Genomic DNA, 9,655 nt, shown 5'->3' on the forward strand with positions numbered 1-9,655 from the left:
TGAACACCTCCGTGCCCCTCCTGACTGAGCTGCCCCTGCATTCACCAGGCCCCTCCCACAGAGGGACCACCTTCTTTTGGAGCCAGGTTTCTCTCCACCCCTGCCCAGCTGCCCCCCGAACCAACAGCCAGGTCCTGGCAGCCCAGCATGGGAGCCAATGTGAGCTGACCTATGTTTACTGGGAGGTGGACGTTTGACCAGTCCTAGACTCACGGCACAGACCTACCCTCACCTTGTGCAAAAGACAGCCCCTGACCCACGCTGCCCCTCCTCACTTCCCGGCTCTGCCTGTAGACCAAGGCAGGCAGGAGGAGAGAGGACTCCAGTATCCACAGACGTCCGTCCTGGGATGTTCTCGCTCGGTTTGCCTGTTCGTGTTGGCCCAGACAGGCAGAGGATCCCCAAGGAGCCCAAAGAAGACATTGGGGGCCCTGGGCCTCCTGGAACCCAGAGCTGTATCTCAGAGATCAAGGCTCTCCGCATCCCTCCGGGCCCAGGGCCTGCCCCCGCCCTATAGCCTTCTTCCTCCTCCTGGTCTCGGCCCTGACGACAGTGACCGGATGCCGTGGTGGGCCCCGTGGGCAACTCCTCTCCTCCCTTTGTGGTCCAAACACCTGAGAGGGACAGCTGATGGGCCCAGCTCATCTTTTTGCACCAGACTATAGGTCACAGCCAGCAGGGACCATGGGGCCAGCTTCCTTCACGATGCTTCGGACCCTCATCCCTCACTCCATCACTGAAACCCGGTGTGCGTTTTTAAATTTTGATATGTAAAGCCCCCAAGTTTGTGAAGTTGTACTCACACTTTAGAGGTCAGCACGTCACGGTGTGTCAACCCAGCGACATTGACCTGAAAGTTCAGTGTGGGGGCAGCTGCGTGGGTGTGCGCTAGGCCTTGCTGCCAGGGGCCACCTGGCTATCTGGGTGTCCCTTTCATCCCAGGACCCTGACTCCACTCCTGTTCTCTCAAAGTGCGGCTGAACGGACAGGCCTCTCAACTCCCGGCCCAGGAGGTCAAGGACCCGCTGCTCAGCCTCTCTGCTGCTTCCTCAGGGAAGGCTAAGGGCCGCCCCCAGGACTCTGGGTTCTCAAGGGGAGCTCGGGGCACAGGAGACAGCCACGCCCAGCTTCTCCTTGACCGCCAAGGCGGTGGTTAATAAACACCTGGGCTGGTGGTGGGAACACCTTTCTTTCAGGAAATTAGTTCAGGAGAGCTTAGAGGCCTGGATCAAGTGGCCTGTTAAAGAGTAACTTACACCCCATATTACATCCGAGTCCCGGGAGTAAATATGCAGGGGAAGTGTTTATTTTAACAGGTGAACAAAGCATCCTTTGTTGGCCGGCTCAGTCAGTGCCCGGCTCTCCTTTGGTAGGAACTGGCTGGTGTGGTCCCCTGGGAATGTGCAGGCTTGTGGTTGACCAGTTAGCCACTTTCCTGGGTGGGTTTGCACTGCATGGGTCTGAGCTGAGCTGCTGGAGCACCCCCTCTAGGCGACCCTGTGGGAACTAGCGCCCCCCCCCCAGGCCTCCCCAGGTCAGTGTGGGGTGGGATCGATCTCCACACATGGTTTCCCTCCCCTCCGGGTGAAGGTGGCTCAGAGTGGGCCATGGCAGCTCCCTGTCTCTCCCACCATATGCGGGGTGTCACCAAGTCTTCCAGATCCTCCTGGAGGCGACACCACAGGTCTACGGGCTCTGAGCGCTAACCACCCGCCCCCCCCCCCGCCACCCCCCGCCCAGCCCCGGCCCAGCTGCACCACCGCAGCTCCAGGCATCTTTCCTAAAATACATGTTTTCTGGGCCCCAGCCTAGATGACTTGGTTACATTCCTGGGGGTGAGTTTGGCACTTGTACTTTAGGGGAAAAAAAAAAAAAGGCACTCCTTGGATTGATTCCATATAATACAGGGAGAAGGATCTGGAGAGAGCATAAATGAAACAGGCTGGGCACCAGCTGATCGTTGATATGGGGACCCAGAGGCTCATTAGAAACCCTGCCTACTATGAAAAGTTTGACATGTAAAACATTCATGACACTTAACAAAATCAAAGTTTCCTAAATGCTCCACGAGCGATGCTGCTCCACATCCAGGCTGAGAACTGTGAACATGAGCCCGTGGGGTTCGCCGGCTCAGAAAGCTGGGGGTGCTCGTGTGGCTCGTGCAACAGCCTGCAGCCTCCACCACCCCAACTTTCTGAGCCCAGGGTTCAGTCTGATCCAGGTAGCCGCTGCAGGAGGCGGGTTGGGACAGACACCTGGAGGACCAGAGGTAGCTCTCAGGGCCCCATAGCCAGCAGAGCAGGAAGGCCTGGGGGGCACAGGACCTGCAGACCGAAGGCTAGGACACCTCCCCCCGTGTCTCGGGCAACCCTGCTGGCAGTGGGACCCCTCAGTTGCCTGGCGTGGTCAGGCGGGGCGCAGCCCTGCAGAAACCAGGCCAAGGGCACTGTGCCGGTGCTGGCTCAGTGAACACACCCAGGCTGCACCCTGAGTGTCTCCCCCACCCACCCACCCCTCGGGATCGCCCTGTCCTCTTTCAGCCAAATGCCTGGGAGGTGGGTCAGCCAAGGCAGGCCTGTGACCTGGCAGGTGCCCCTAAGCTCCGGGAGGTTGGGTGACTTCGAGTCAGCCCACGGGCAGGCCAGCGGTGAATCAGGAGGAAAGAGTGCCCAAGAGCCTAGAGGCCACTTCCTCATGTTTTTCCTCCTCCTCCTTCGGAAGTCTGCCCTAATTAGCACCTCGGCTGGCTGGGCCTGCCTGGGAAACTGCCAGTCACACCCTCGGCCCACCCAGGGGGCCTGTGCCTTACTCTGACCCAAGTCTTGGGGGACGGGTGCCGGGTAGAGGTCACCCAGAGCTGGGTCCAGGTGGGAACGGAGACTCTCCCATGGGGGTTGCAGGCAACCGGACCCCGCTCTGCACTTGGGACACCTGGCACGGAAGAGAGCAGAGTCCTGAGCGCCCTGGCCATGGAAGCTCCAGAGAATCAGGAGGAGCCTGGAGGCGGGACAGCGTGTGGCTGGCAGTGCCTGGGTAACCCGTCAGCATCATGCCCCAACTATAGCCAGAGTCACCAAGCTTCCCAGAGGCCCCGATTTCCTCCCTCTGGCATCTGGGCTCTGGCCCGCCCCCGCCAACCTCCCCCTCCCGCCCCCCCCGCCGGCCACTTGCCCCTCCTTTCCTTATGGCTCACACTCACCAGTCATGCTTGCCCCTCTCAGCCCCCAGCAGAAGCTAACCCGGGCAAGTCAGGCAAGCTCTCTGAGCCTCGACTTCCTCACCCATAAAATGGGTGTGAGAATCCCTGTTGTGGCTAGCCACTGCAGCTCTGGGTCCTGCGAGGCTGTGGCAGGTCGCAGGGCAGATCTCCAAGATGTAGTTTGCTCGAGGGAAAAGGCAGTTTACGGGGTGATACATATGGAATGACACCATTTGATTTAAATGCGCACACACAAGGGCACAAAACTCAAACGATGCGTTTGTATAGGCACATGCTTGTGTGCAAGTAACACAGGGAAAGCCTGAAATATGCACCAAAACCAAACAGTGAGCACGCCAGGGACAGGATCAAAGGGGGCTCATCAAGATGGACTCGGATTTCACTCATTTTAATTTTTATGAGACTCTTCAAGAATTACTGTCTGATTTCAAATAAACAAGACACACTTATACACTAAGATGCACCCTTTTTGCAAAGGTGTGGGGAGAACTGATGTGGTCCCATCTTCCTACCCTGCTCCTCTCGCTTTCTCGGGACCCCCGGCCCCCATCCAGGTCGTCTATTCACTCAACAAACACGTGTCACCTGCCCCCTGCCAGCCTCCAGCCAGACTCTAGGTCAGAGGTGGTTCTGAGCTGGGCCTGGCCTGGAGAGGGACTTCACACCCAGCCCAGCTTTGACAAGCGTCTCCTAAATGTTTGGAGGGGCCCGAAAATCCAGCAATGGTATTTTTCATGCCGAACACCCATGAATGTTTTCTTCAACAGAGAAAATGTGTCAGACCAAGATTAATTAGCCAAACAGTAAAACACACAGCAAAACCCAAGGAAGCCAGCAAATTTGGTTCACCAGCGCCAATGAAGCAACAGAAAACAGGTAACTTGGAGGTGAGTTTTTCAAGCACCTGCAACACCCCCTGTAAGGTGTCCCGACCAGAGACTCTAAGGGCCCCCTTCAGGCACCCAGCGCTGACTGCGCCCACCAGAGTTCTGCACTTGGGCTCCTCTCTTCTCAGCACCCAGACCCCTTCTGACACACTTTTCCCAAGCTCTGCCCCCTGACCCAGAACCCAGGCATCTCTAAGCCTGCCAAGTGTGTCCATCCCTGGGCACTTTGGAACACCAGAGACCTTCTGTGGGCCAGACCCCAGGGCACAGCATCCAGCTCACCACAGGGGCTCGGGGGGAGGTTCCCTCAATCTGGTCACCTCCGCCCAAAGGGTCACACCAAGGCCTGGGAGAAATGTGTCAGGCCTGATGGAATGCAGTCCGCAGGAGGGCACCAGGAAAAACAAGTTAGGTGCCCGGAGGTCACACCCACTGTCTGGTGACCCCTGGGTTCTGGGAGCCCCTGCTCCCCAAAGAGGGCCAGCAGCGTCATGTCATAAGGTCAGGACCTGGAGAGCTGAGTGCGGGCAAGTTGCTGGGAGGTGGGAAAGGGCTTGGAACGGCCCCTGAGAGCAGAGGAGGAGGCTGCCCCGGCAGAGGCAGGAGGGGTGCAGGCAGCGGGCAGGGGGATCCCAGGGCCGGGGAAGTCCCCCGGGGAAGACAGCGGGGCTCCGATGCCCAGGCCAGGACCTTAGAGCCAAAATGAGTCCTGGCTGAGGTCTGACCAGAAAAAGAATGTGCGGGAACTTGACCCAGGTCCCAAGAACGCAGCAATGGTTCTCGGTGCTCCCTGGAGTCCCAGCGGACATTCGGGCGCCTGAGAGTCCTTCTGACCGGCCTGCGGGGAGGCACGGCTTGCCAGCGGCCTCGTGAGCATGGGAATAGAAAAGAAAGACAGTGGGGACGCCATCACCACCCTGTGGGGCGCGGCCATGTGCCAGGCTCTGGGCCAAGCACCCAGCTCGGTACTTCCTCAGGACCCCAGCCAGGAAGGGGTGACCTCCTCAAGTGAAGCTGGGCCTCGCTCTGAGGTGGACATTCTTAACCCTGTTCCACCCTGCCTCCATGATCACCGCCAGCCTCCACAGACCCAGGCACCACATCACCTCAGTCAATCCTCACAGCAGCTCAGGAGTCGGGCGCTCATCATCCGTCCTTCCAGATGAGGAACCAAGGCTCAGAGAGGCCAAGCGCACACAGCTAGTACCCAGGAGAAGGGAGATTCAGACCTGAGCAGTCTGAAGGCAGAATCCCTGCTCTTAGCACCAAGCTGTGCCATCCACCCCAAAGCAGGTGGGAAGAGGGGATCTCAGCCGCAGGTCTGACGGCAGACCTGGCTGGTCTCCTCCGACCTCCGAGCCACTGACCCTGGCCTGCCTGACCCGCTTTCCTGCAAGGCCGCACAATGAACTGGAGAGAACAGGGGCTTCTGCCGCCAGACAACACCAGGTTCAAATCAAATTCACCTAGGGAGTAATGTGTGAATTTTGCTCCCAGGCCTCGGGTCCTCGCCTGTAAAATGGGGTTGCAATGTCCACATCAGCAGCCCATGGTGAGATTGCATGAGAATGAACATAGTGACCCGTGGGTTGCAGGGAGGGGCTCAGCCCGAAAAGCAGGGCCCCAGAAACACAGGGTACACCCCCCGCAGGACCCCTGCTTCATGCACGCCAGCCCAGAATGCCCCCGCCAGCTCTGAGCAGCCTCCCCTAACCCAGGGCGCCCCAGGGGAACATAACAGCCCAGCCCTTGTCCCCCCCACCCAGGGAAGCAAGAGCTGAAGCAGCGCTGGGGACCACACCTGCTCCTGTCCCCACTCCTGCCTGCCCCACCAGCGTTGTGCAGAGAACACCAGCATTTGGGGTCACCTTTAGGTTGGGAGGGGCCAGGGTGCAGACCCATCTGTCTGCCAGCTTCCCTACCCTCCTGTGTCCCCGGGGGAAGCTGACTAAACCCTTTTTGTCCTCCTGCTGCTGATACTGATGAATCTCGACGGAGTGCGTCACCTCCCCATCCCTGAACCCAGCTCATAACCACCCACTCGGTGCTTAAAGGTCTTTATCATGAGCGTGTATCGCTTTGGTAATCAGAAAATAACAACAGGGCACTTTAAAAACAATAAGTAATAATCCCCCAGGCCGCCAAGGGCAGGCATCCATGAGAGCCTGTCGGGGTGGCTGTCCCGACCTCCAGTCCTCGAGGCACCCTGGCCACCCCACGTGGGGCACTGATGTCACCACCACAGCCGGGGACTCCTCAGCTCCTACGCCCTGCCCCTCCTGCCGCTGATGTCTGGGTCTCTTGAGGGGGGGACACTCCCCATGAGGCTGGCGCTGTGCAGAGGCTGCGTCCTGCAGGAAGGAAAGACAGACCTGCCCTGGGGGTGCGGCCCTCGGGCCGCCCTCCCCAGCACCTCTGTGCGCACTCTCCTGACCCTGCCCCAGACAGAAGGCCAGTTCCCCTCGTGTACAGAGAAGCTTGCCGGGCAGGGACCAGGGTGAGGCGAGTGAGGCACCCACAACATTAGAGGAGTGCTCACCCTAACCCTGACCCCCCATCCCCCAACCCCTGGAGTGCTCACCCTAACCCTGACCCCCCATCCCCCAACCCCTGGAGTGCTCACCCTAACCCTGACCCCCCCCATCCCCCAACCCCTGCAACTGCTGCCCCAGCCCCTCCTCCAGGGCTGCTCTGCCTGCTCCCCGGCCCTGCTCCTCCTAGGGCCCGCTCCCCAGCCCCACTCTGCCTGTTCCCCGGCCCCGCTCTGCCCTCAGAGCCCTGCTTTCTGTCCTGGCTGAGGGACGCATACTTCAGGGCAGCTTTCCCAAAGGGCCCAGAGCCACTTCCATTGTATGAGGCTTTGGGTAACTTTTAAAATGCCACCAGAGTTGCAAACACCGTGACACCCCTGAAAGCTTACACAGCAGCGGGTAATGTCTCATTCCCCTCGAGCTCACATGTCACCTCCCTGGAGCAGGTGTTCAGGCTTCCTTCCACTTGAGGCTTTTGTGAGGATGGCTCCGGGGAAGCGCCCACCTCCTGCCCCGCAGGGCCCTCCAGCGCCCTGCCCGCGGCCCCGGTCGCCTAGCTGTCCCCTGGCAGGCTGTGGGCCCAGAGCTGGGGTGCACAAAGGGAGGGGGCACTCGCTGCCGCTGTGATGCACACCCCCGGCCTCCACTTCCTTGTCCTGCGGCCTGTGACTCACCTGCACTCGGGTCATCATCACGCCTGCCTCACCTTCCCCATCCGCTCACGTGGCTGGAGGATGAGCAAGTCCACAGGGAAGGCAGCTGAGTGCAGGAGGGGAAGGTGGCGGGCGCCAGCCTGGAGGAGAGGCAGTAGCTTCGGGGCTGCCTCAGAGAGGAGCCCTGCTTCCTGCTGGCACAGCACTTTACAGTTTACACAGCTCCTCTCTCCACTCTCGGCCGGGGGGGGCGGGGGGAGGCGTTAAGAGCTGGGATTTCCACGTGGCTGATGGGGAAACAGAAACTTCCAGAGACTGTGATGGCCCCGGAGTTGGCGGGTGGAATGAAAGGCAGGTCTCCAGACCACACCCAGTGCCTTCCCTCTGCTCCGGACAGAGCCCTGGGGTCGCCCTGTGCTGTCCCAGCACCAAGCTTCAGCCCCAAGCCCAGGGGTGAGGGAGGAGAGCCCAGGTCCCAGCTCGACTGTAGGAGGAGCGGAGGGGTGGTGAAGATGGGCTGGGGGCGGGCACAGCAGGTGCTGGTGCTTGGGGGATTCATGAACCACCCACCTCCACCCGGCCCTTCGATGTAACCTGTCTAGGAAATGGTAGGCGGCAGAGGCAGCTCGGGAGGGGGTCCGTCCGGCCGTCTGGGCAGTGGGTGGGCAGAGGTGAGGAGGGCCCCATATCTAGAGCAGGTGGGGCAGGGAGACTCACATGCCCACTGGGTACGGTGTGTGACTCACCCCAGCCCCACAAGAGCCCCGGAGGGAAGCTGTTGCCACAGATACAGACTCGGGTACACAACAGCACGCTCAGGCTCTCCTAGTTGGGAAGACTGCAGGGGACCTGGCTTCTTCCCTCCAACCCCCCGTGGGTTCCAAGGCCAGCACCCCTATGCTCCTTCAGGGCCAGCCACGGGAGGGACGGCACAGCCTCGGTCCACTCTGCGGGGCCCTGGCCGGCCACGCCCATGAGTCGCAGTGCCCCCCACACAAGGCTTGGACGGTCCTGTGTCCGTCTGGGAGCCGGGGGCCCAGGAGGTACCTGGGAAGCGTGAGGGGAGGGAGTCCAGCGGGGACCCATCCTGGTGCTGGGCATGCCCAAGCCCAGCCTTCAGAAGGCTGGAGATGTGAGGGCAGCCGGCTCCAGGCCTGCCCCGACTTGGCCAGAGCTTTCAGTTTCGCATCCACACTTCCCGCGTCTTTTCCTGCTCTAGGGAAAGGCTGGTGGAGCCCCGCAGGGCCTGGGGGCTGGAAATGGCCGGGCAGCACCCCTGCCCTGAGTGAGCAAGGGCCTGACCCTGCTCTCTGGACAGAGCTGTGAAGTTTTGGGCTTCCACACACATCCCCGAAGGGGACTGTCCTCTTACAGTGTGGCCTCGGGATGCCTCCCTTTGCCAGGAACACGCAGGGTGTCAAGGGATGCGGGGATGCGTGAGGGGGTGGTACCTGAGGCGTCTGGAGCAGCCACTGCCTGCCTGCCCCCCCTCAGCCCCCCCCCCCCCGACTCGTTTTCCCGCCCCACTGTGCCGGGACCCCGGTCTAAGAGCAACCCGGGAAGCAGGAGAAATCGAGGGCGGAGCTTCTTCCCGTTCTTTCAAAAGAGCAACCTGCAGGTGGATTCTCAGAGCTTGGCTCTGGATCCCCAGCAGGGCCCTGGGTCTCAGTGTCCGCACCCGTGAAATGGGGGCTCGGGGTCACAGCCGTGGCGAGAAGGCCATCCTCAGTTCTTTCTGCCGCCAGCACTCAGAAACCGGGTCCGGGCAACTGATGCGAAAGGAGCCGGGCCGGGAGGAAGACGGCGTCTCCCTGGCCAGCTCGCCCACAGCATTGAGATGGGCACCTCCTTTCACAGGTATTGTCTCCACGAGACACAGCAGGCTCAGGGCCACAGCTCAGGGTGCCTTCAGGCCCCCAGAAGTGTTCTTATTTCTTCTACAATCAGAAGGAGAGAAATGAACTTTTAGGTTGAAGAAAATGTCTCGAAGTAGAATATGAATCTATTCATCGTTATATGAATGCCAATGCAGTCATAAAACGTAATTTTTAATATTCTTGCATGGAGAAGGAAAGGGCTCTCTGTCTCTGGGTGTGGCCAATTCAGAGTCCCATTTCCAGGAGGGAGATTCTGACCGGTCAGCCTGTGTCGGGGGCCTGCACTGGGGTCAATACCGTGGGCAGGATGACCGGGCCCAGGCTTGGCCACGGGATCCCTATGTAGAGGGAGAATGGGGAGTGGCTGGGGGCCCCCGAGGTAGGGGTCTGTCCTGAAGGCCGTGGCCCCCTGCAGGGCTGTGCTGGGCTCTCCTGAGTCAGGGCTGGACCCTCTGCGCCATCAGCGACGGACATCCACAGGTGGGGG

The 9,655-nt window shown here is 60.4% G+C and overlaps 1 long non-coding RNA gene across 1 annotated transcript; it reads right to left on the bottom strand.

Moving 5' to 3' along the window:
• Positions 1 to 6,147: 6,147 nt before the first annotated feature.
• Positions 6,148 to 8,739, bottom strand: LOC113910024. Its single transcript, XR_003515883.1, has 2 exons — positions 7,313 to 8,739; positions 6,148 to 6,458 (listed from the first exon to the last, which is right to left on the bottom strand). It is a non-coding gene; the product is annotated as an uncharacterized LOC113910024 (long non-coding RNA).
• Positions 8,740 to 9,655: the final 916 nt, after the last annotated feature.

This window comes from Zalophus californianus, chromosome 6 (genome assembly GCF_009762305.2).
Source record: "Zalophus californianus isolate mZalCal1 chromosome 6, mZalCal1.pri.v2, whole genome shotgun sequence".
Taxonomy (NCBI): domain Eukaryota; kingdom Metazoa; phylum Chordata; class Mammalia; order Carnivora; family Otariidae; genus Zalophus; species Zalophus californianus.